At 44.0% G+C, this 9,203-nt stretch overlaps 1 long non-coding RNA gene across 1 annotated transcript in view; it reads right to left on the bottom strand.

The window, feature by feature from the left end:
* Positions 1-2,199: 2,199 nt before the first annotated feature.
* The window catches only part of LOC139263893 (uncharacterized), a 40,203-nt gene continuing 33,199 nt past the window's right edge, over positions 2,200-9,203 (bottom strand). Inside the window, exons 2-3 of the long non-coding RNA XR_011593242.1 lie at positions 3,895-4,022; positions 2,200-2,275 (exon numbers count right to left, since the gene is read on the bottom strand). This is a non-coding gene — a long non-coding RNA (uncharacterized lncRNA). The remainder of the gene's footprint in view (positions 2,276-3,894; positions 4,023-9,203) is intronic.

Below are 9,203 nucleotides of genomic sequence, written 5' to 3'. Positions count from 1 at the left end.
CCTTATTGTGTTATTTGCAGTGTAATTTGAATTTCTTTATTTTTTAGCTTTTTTGCTTGTGTCTATCTGCGTGCGCATTTTTGCTGCTGCTTCAGACCCGAGCCTTTAACCTCTTTTTACACTTCCTTCTCATGCTTTTTCTCTCTTTCCCTCAATGGTCAATATCTAACGTGTTGTAATATTGTTGTGAAGTGCCTTGGGATGTTTTACTACATTAAAGACGCTATATAAATAAAAATTATTATTATTACTGTGGTAATGCAACTGCTGCTGTAAATACAATAAAATTCACATGATGTGTTGGAGTCATCTTATAAAGTAAGTGTGTTTGTGATGTCATAAAGAATATATCACATTGGTGAATGAGAATAGGGTAATCAGATTCCCTTGCTGAAATTTTTGTTAGTGGATGATTCAGCCAACCGACAGAGAGACTTGGAGAGGTTCTTTGTTTTGCAGCACAGCTAAAAATCCAAGGTAAATTACAAACACACTTGGCTGAACTGAAGAGTCCAGATGGTCACGCCTATGGGAATAATAGGATGCTTGGGCGAATTCCATCGTGACCGAGAAACTTTCGGAGCATATGTGGAGCGGGTAGAAATGTTTTTCACCGCAAATAGTATTGTCGAAGTCCTCGATGATGAAAACCGTAACCGTGTTAGAAAGAAAACAGGCTATTTTCTTGACTGAGGCAGGCCCTGAGTTGCATGAAACCCTGAAAAATATGCTTTTTCCCAGCAAGTCAAAGGACACACCTCTGACAGAGGTTCTAACCAACAGCACAACAGTCCTGAGCCCCTGGAAATTGCTGAAAGTTATTGTTTTGGAATACGGCATCAATTCATTGATGAGAGTATCCGTGAGTAGCTTTAAAGAAACTATCCATTCACTGTCATTTCGGAAACTTTCAGGACCGAGCATTGCGTGACCGCTTTGTTTGTGGGATGAAAAATGAAGCAATCAGAAGAAAATTCATGACAACCCCTAACTTGACTTTTGATTTAGCTTTTCAGACAGCTAAGTCGATGGATATGGCCAACCAATATTCCTGAGAATTTCGTGCCATTTCCAGTCATCACACAACCAAGGTGAATTGCCTGCAGGTTAAAAGTAAAACGCAGTTGGGCCCCAAGGATTCAGCAACTGGCCACAGTAACAGTGAATTTAGGTCATGCTATCAGTGTCTGGGACAACACATTGCTCAAAGTTGTCCATATGTGAAGGCAGAATGTTTCTTATGCAAGAAAACTGGGCATCTTGCGAAGGCATGCCGACTGAAGAATAAACCAATTTTCAAATGCATAAGTAGAAATCGCCAGAGACTACATAGCATAAAATAAAAGCAACAGGACAAGGAGGTTCTGGAGTATCTAAGAAGATCAAGCTAGCATGTGATGCCTCTCCATATGGAGTTGGGGCAGTGATCTCTCTTCTAATAGTTTGTGGGGAGGAGAGACCAATTGCTTTTTCTTCACGCACACTCAGTGCCAGTGAGCGTAATTATGCAGAAATCGAAAGAGAAGCTTTGGCATTGATTTTTGGGCTGAAGAAGTTCCACAACTACTTGTATGGTCATAAGTTTACCATCGTTACTAACCATAAGCCTCTGACAGCAATCCTCCATCCAAAGTCCACAGTTCCAACCTTTGCTGCAATCCAAATGCAGAGATAGTCTTTGATTTTGTCAGCATATACGTATGACATTGAGTACAGATGATCAGCTGATCACAGTGATGCCGATGCTATATCCAGGTTGCCAGCCCCATCACAAGTTACACCCGATAGGGAAGAAGTTTTCTAATTTTCATACATTGATGAACTGCCAGTCACAGCTGAAGTGACAGATAGAGCAACCAACTGTGACCCAGTTATAAGAACATAAAAAAATAAGAAATAGGAGCAGGTGTAGGCCATTTAGCCACATGAGCCTGCTCCGCCATTTAATAAGATCATGGTTGATCTGATCTTGGGCACAGCTCCACTTCCCTACCCACTCCCCATAACCCTTCAGTCCCTTATCATTCAAAAATCTGTCTATTGCCACCTTAAATATATTCAATGACCCAGCCTCCACTGCTCTCTGTGGCAGAGAATTCCACAGATTTATGACCCTCTGAGAAGAAATTCCTCCTCATCTCAGTTCTAAATGGACGACCCTGTTAGTGTTATATCAGAAGAATCACTAAACACTCAGAGTCGGTTCCAACGCCAATGCGGCCTTTATTAACACCAGCGGGGAGGAAGCCTCAGGACTGGATCCAGGCACTTCACTCTGCAGAACAAAGGGTTTCATGGATCTTTATATGTTTTACAACAGTTTACTACAGTTACATCATATAGATTATAAATTCAATTAGACCAATAGATAGAGTTAGTTTCTAAACATAAAGTGGCTCATGTGTTGCTAAGAGATGTGTTGCTAAGAGATGTGTTGCTAAGGGGTGCGTTGCTAGGAATGACTCATGTTCCAGGCTCCCCTTATCTTACTGTCCTTGGGTGCTGTCTTTGGTAGCCTCCTTATCTTAATCCTGTTACCGAGTCGTATTGTCCTTACTTCCACCAGAACATTTAGTCCTGAGGCCTGGCTGATTAAAGACACCTGCAGAATTTGCTTGTTATTCCTGTGTGTGGGAAATAACAATTATCAGTTTCCAGGAATGCGGTCTAATTCAGCTAACAGAAATCCCTTGAGGCTTCACTGGTAGCCATTTTATGATACAAGTTACATATAGTTCTAACCTTATACTACAGGTGCCGTTGCCCTAGGGTGCCTAATGCCTACAACAGACCCCTTATTCTTAAACTATGCCCCGTAGTTCTTGATTCCCCCATGAGTGGAAACATCCTCTCTGCATCTACCTTGTAGAACCTCCTCAGTATCTTATATGTTTCAATAAAATCACCTCTCATTCTTCTCAACTCCAAAGAGTATAGGCCCAACCTGCTCAAACTTTCTTCATAAGTCAATCCCTTCATCTCAGGAATCAACCTGGTGAACCTTCTGTGAACAGCCTCCAATGCAAGTATATCCCTCCTTAATAAGGAGACCAAAACTACATGCAGTCTCACCAATGCCCTGTACAGTTGTAGCAGGACTTCCCTGCATTTATACTCTATCCCCCTTGCAATAAAGGCTAACATTCCATTTGCCTTTCTGATTGCTTGCAGTGCCAGCATACTAACTTTTTGTGTTTCATGCACAAGGACCCCCAGGTCCCTCTGTCTAAGGTGTATGATTATATTGCAAATGGCTGGCCAAACCAGGTATCAGAGAAAGATATTCATCCATACTTCGTTCTTAGGAATGAATTATCAGTGGATAAAGATTGTATCATGTGGGATGCAAGAGTAGTTATTCTAAATAAGTTCAGATCGAAATCGTTCGGAGATCTTCACGACTAGCATCTGGGAATGTGCTTGACGAAGAGTTTTGCATGCAGTTACCTATGGTGGCCAGATCTTGATAAAGATATAGGGCTAGAACCTCCACTTGTTTTGCCTGCTTAATGCCCACTTATCATCCATTTTACCGCTGAAATTATGTATAACGCCCATTGGCACAAAATGGAAAGTGGCAGGCATTTTTCGGAAACTTATCGCCAAGCGTTACTTTCCCCATGTGCTTAATGCTGAGAAAAAATATTACCGCCTGCCCACTTGTTTTGGGCGGAATCAGCAGGATGGGTCAATTTAATGCCCATAATATTGCCCAGGATTACTTTCCCCACAGAATTAACGCCGAGATTCAATATTAGCGCCCAGCAACTGTTTTTTGTTATAAAGAGCATATTTACCCAAACTAGTGACCATGGAGATCGCCCATCATCAATTTCACCATCTCGCACACAATATCGCTCGCTCAAAGAACCGTCCACAAAGAATGGAACTAACCGGAACGAATCACAGCATTATGGACGCCAAGTTGTAGATCACATGTTGCGTCCTTTAAAAGGCTGCTGTGTTTCAACCTCGGCGGACTTCGGATGTACTCTGCAGGTCATTGGAGTTGATATGAACATCTGTAAAAACATCATGACCACACTGTGACCGATTGGAATTGAAAAGGTATGCTCGTCGGGACATTCCTTGTTTGTGTGCAATCGATGGAAACAGAGAGCCACTGCAATGTGGCCTGTCCTTTCTCATCCTCTCTCGGTGACAAAATACATGCAGCAGACTCGACATCGCCGAAGGAACGCTGCACTGCATTATGTGCCTAATGTACGAAGTGAGAGACAGATGAGATGGATCAGATGTTACACAACCCGCAAGTACAAGGAGAAGCATTCTTACAACGGCTTGCCCAACACCCCCTGCCTTCGGAGACTGCGCTTCCACAAGGAGGTTATCACTGATAAGGGCAGACCTGCAACCTGCTAGCACCATCAGTACTGCACTGTCCGTCGAGGTCAAAGTCACCACGGCACTGTCGTTCTATGCCTCAGATACTTTTCAGGCCACAGCTGGTGACATTTGTGAACTTTCTCAGCATGCCACACATCACTGCATTCGACAGGTCACTGAAGCCCTGTACACACGTAGGAAGGACTTGATCAGCTTTCCTATGACCAGGGAGGCACAGAGTGAGGGCTCTAGGTTTCTCCAGAAATGCAAACTTCCCCAAGGTGCAGGGAGCAATAGACTGTATGCACATCGTGATGCGGGCACCTTTTCAGGATGCTGAGGTTTTCAGGAACCGCAAGGGATTTCATTCCCTGAATGTCCCGCTGGTTGTCGACCACCAGCAAATTATACTGGCAGTGAATGCTCAATTTCTGGGCAGCATCCATGATGCTCACATCCTGCATGAGAGCATTGTATCTGACTTGTTTAACAATGAGCCACAAGGTCAATGCTGGATGCTTGGTGACAAAGGATATGGTCTCGTCACCTGGCTGCTGACCCCGCTGCGTGACACCCACACCAAGGCCGAGAGGCGATACAACGAGAGCCACAGAGCAACTCGCAATATTGTGGAGAAAACCATTGGAGTGCTGAAGCAGCACTTCAGATGCCTGGACCACTCAGGAGGTGAGCTCCAATACTACCCTGAGCAGGTAGCTCAATTCGTGGTGGTGTGCTCCATGCTACACAAGTTGGCTATCAGGAGGGGACAAGAATTGTCTGGTGAGTCTGACAGTCCACCTCACCAGAGAGAGGAAGAGGAGGATGAGGAGGCGGACACTGACATCGGGCTAGACAATCAGGCTGACACTGAAGCCAAGCCCCTGCGCCCCCCCCTGTAGACCGCATGAAAGGGCCTGTGGTGGCATTATAGCTGCAAGAGCCTTACATCAGGACCTCATCAGTGATCGCTTTGCCTGAAAGAACGTTGGTGTTATTTACAAGGCTGACACACTGCTGGGTGTGCAGGTCATACATCAATGGTGGACATCACCTTGGTGACAGTTAAAGTTTACGTTGGTTGAAGTTAAGTGTGATCATACCCTTTGATGTTAAGGAATCACCAGTGTGTAATGTTGCATCTATCTGAGCCAATGTGCTGCAAGATTTTGTTAAATAAAAACATTTAAACTGAACATAAGTCTGAAATCATCAGTATTTCTATACAAACCAAACCTCCGCCTCCCCCCCACCCCCCGTTTCTCCTCCCCACCTCTACCCCTTCCCCTCCTGACTCCGCCTGGCCGAGGAGGTCCTCAGGCGATGCTTCATTGCGGGACGGGGGGGCGGTGGTAATGGCTGGTGTTGCTTGGACGGATACGGGCGCGGTCGGTCCCGAGCTGGGAGCATGCTCCGAGCCATAAGCAAGATGTTGCTGCTGGCTCTCATGTGTGGTTGGCAATGGTGGTGCGTCACCTTGGGGTGCAGTGCGGTGCTCCGGGACCACTGGGAGCCCTATGCCACCAGTGTTCCTGGCTACCAGCTCCAGGGCCTCCTCCATCCCTTCCATTTTATATGTTATTTGTTGGACAAAAACTCTGTGCCAACTATGTTGCTTAATGGGTTTTTGCTGCTGGTGAATCTCCATCGTTCCTCCCACAACAGCCAAACAAGCACACACCACAGCCACACATGCTTCAGTGCCTCTGTACTCCCTCTCTCTCTGTCTCCCCTTCTGTGCATGTCATGATGACCCTTGACCTCCTGAATTGCGGGAATCGAGCATTGCCATGCCGTTGCTAAGGATGGCCACACTTTATGGCAGAAGGTCAGAAAAACCTAACGCTACTGCCCATTTGATATCGCTTGCGGTAACGCCCATTTTCAAAAATGTAAACTAGGTGTTTTGAGAATGGGTGAGAAGCCGACGATCTGAAAACCCTTTTTTAATAACGATGGAAATAACGCCCATTTTTGGGCGATAAGTTCAAAAGTGGAGGTTCTAGCCCATAGAATACATCCTTAGTCAATGTACACCATGTCAATCGCCAAGCAAGAAATCACCATCAGTACTAATACAGCCATGGAAATGGCCTCACAGTGTGTAGTAAATGTTACATATCGATGTTGCTGAGCTAGAAGGACAATAATTGTTCATTATGATTAATAGCCATTCAAAGTGGGTGGATATATTTCCGATGCGGAAAATAACAAGTAAAACACTGGACAATTTGCGAAGATTGTTTTCTACATATGGCCCTCCAGAATAAATTGTATCTGATAATTGGTCGCAATTTTGTTCAGAAGAATTTGCATAGTTAATGAGCAGAAATAGTGTGAAACATACCAAAGTTCCACCATACCACCCTGCTTCAAATGGTGCAGCAGAGTGCACAGTACAAATTGTAAAATGTGCCCTCATCAAGCAAATGTTGGATTCAAATCCAAGGAAATGGTAGTTGTCGTTAGACCAAAAACTAGCAAATTTTCTAACTATTTATTGTAATACTGCTCATACAAATCCTGGTAGAACACCAGCAAAGTTGTTTCTCAAACAACAGCCACAAACCAGATTCTCATTGTTAAAACCAAACTTGGCACAATCAGTAGAAGAGAAACAATTAAGACAGAAAGAGAATCATGCTAGAGGCAGAGTAAGAGAGAGAAGTGTGAAATTGAAATAGAAGGTGAGAGTGAAGAACCATCACCATAAAAGGTTAAAGTAGTTACCAGGAAGAATAGAAGGATGGTATGTTGCCTCCCTGGTGCAAGAGTCAGGGATGTCTCGGAGTGGCTGCAGCACATTCTGGAGGGGGAGGGTGAACAGCCAGCTGTCGTGGTGCATATAGATACCAACGATATAGGTGAAAAACGGGATGAGGTCCTACAAGCTGAATTTAGAGAGCAATGAGTTAAATTAAAAAGTAGGACTTCAAAAGGTTGTAATCTCAGGATTGCTACCAGTCCACATGCTAGTCAGAACAGGAATCACAGGATAGCTCAGATGAAAATGAGGCTTGAGGAATGGTGCAAGGGGGAGGAATTCAAATTTCTGGGACATTGGAACTGGTTCTGGGGCAGGTAGGACCAGTACAAACTGGATGGTCTGCACCTGGGCAGGACCGGAACCAATGTCCTAGGCGGAGTGTTTGCTAGTGCTGTTGGGAGGGTTTAAACTAATGGCAGGGGGATGGGAATCTATGCAGGGAGACAGAGGGAAGTAAAAAGGGGGCAGATGTAAAAGGTAGGAATGAGAAAAACAAGAGTGGAGAGCAGAGAAATCAAGGGCAAAAATCAAAAAGGGCCACATTACAACATAATTCTAAAAGGACAAAGAGTGTTAAAAAAACAAGCCTGAAGGCTGTGAGTCTCAATGCGAGGAGCATTCATAATAAGGTGGATAAATTAACTGTGCAGATAGCTGTCAACGGATATGATGTAATTGGAATTACGGAGACATGGCTCCAGGGTAACCAAGGCTGGGAACACAACATCCAGGGGTATTCAATATTCAGGAAGGATAGACAGGAAGGAAAAGGAGGTGGGGTAGCATTACTGGTTAAAGAGGAGATTAACGCAATAGTAAGGAAGGACATTAGCATGGATGATGTGGAATCTATATGGATAGAGATGCAAAACATCAAAGGGCAGAAAACGTTAGTGGCAGTTGTGTACAGACCACCAAACAGTAGTAGGGAGGTTGGGGACGGCATCAAACAGGAAATTAGGGACACATGCAATCGGGTACAGCAGTTATCATGGGTGACTTTAATCTACATATTGATTGGGCTAACCAAACTGGTAGCAATACTGTGGAGGAGGAGTTCCTGGAGTGTATAAGGGATGGGTTTCTAGACCAATATGTCAAGGAACCAACTGGAGAGCAGGCCATCCTAGACTGGGTCTTGTGTAACGAGAGAGGATTAATTAGCAATCTGGTCGTGCGAGGCCCCTTGGGGAAGAGTGTCCATAATATGGTAGAATTCTTCATTAAGGTGAAGAGTGACACAGTTAATTCAGAGACTAGGGTCCTGAACTTAAAGAAAGGAAACTTCAACAGTTTGAGACATGAATTGGCTGGGATTAGATTGGCGAGTGATACTTAAAGGGTTGACGGTGGATAGGCAATGGCAGACATTTAAAGATCACATGGATGAACTTCAACAATTATACATCACTGTCTGGAGTAAAAATAAAAAAGGGAAGGTGGCTCAACCATGGCTAACAAGGGAAATTAGGGATAGTGTTAAATCCAAGGAAGAGGCATATAAATTGGACAGAAAAAGCAGCAAACCTGAGGACTGGGAGAAATTTAGAATTCAGCAGAGGAAGACTAAGTGTTTAATTAGGAGGGGAAAAATAAAGTATGAGAGTAAGCTTGCAGGAAACATAAAATCTGAGTCAAAAACTTTTATAGATATGTAAAGAGAAAAAGATTAGTGAAGGCTAATGTAGGTCCACTGCAATCAGAATCAGGTGAATTCATAATGGGGAACAAGGAAATGGCAGACCAATTGAATAAATACTTTGGTTCTGTCTTCACTAAGGAAGACACGAATAACCTCCCGAAAATACTAGGGGACCGAGGGCCGATCGAGAAGGGGGAAACTGAGGGAAATCCTTATTAGTCAGGAAATGGTGTTAGGGAAATTGAAGGGACTGAAGTCCGATAAATCCCCAGGGCCTGATAGTCTGCATCCCAGAGTAATTAAGGAAGTGGCCCTCGAAATATTGGATGCATTGGTGGTCATTTTCCAACATTCCATGGATTCTGGATTAGTTCCTATGGATTGGAAGGTAGCTAATGTAACTCCATTTTTTTTTAAATGGAGGGAGAAAAAAAACAGGGAATTATA

This window comes from Pristiophorus japonicus, chromosome 5, assembly GCF_044704955.1.
Source record: "Pristiophorus japonicus isolate sPriJap1 chromosome 5, sPriJap1.hap1, whole genome shotgun sequence".
Lineage (NCBI taxonomy): Eukaryota > Metazoa > Chordata > Chondrichthyes > Pristiophoridae > Pristiophorus > Pristiophorus japonicus.
Note: the sequence above shows the minus strand (reverse complement) of the source record. Positions and strands in the feature narration are given on the sequence as shown.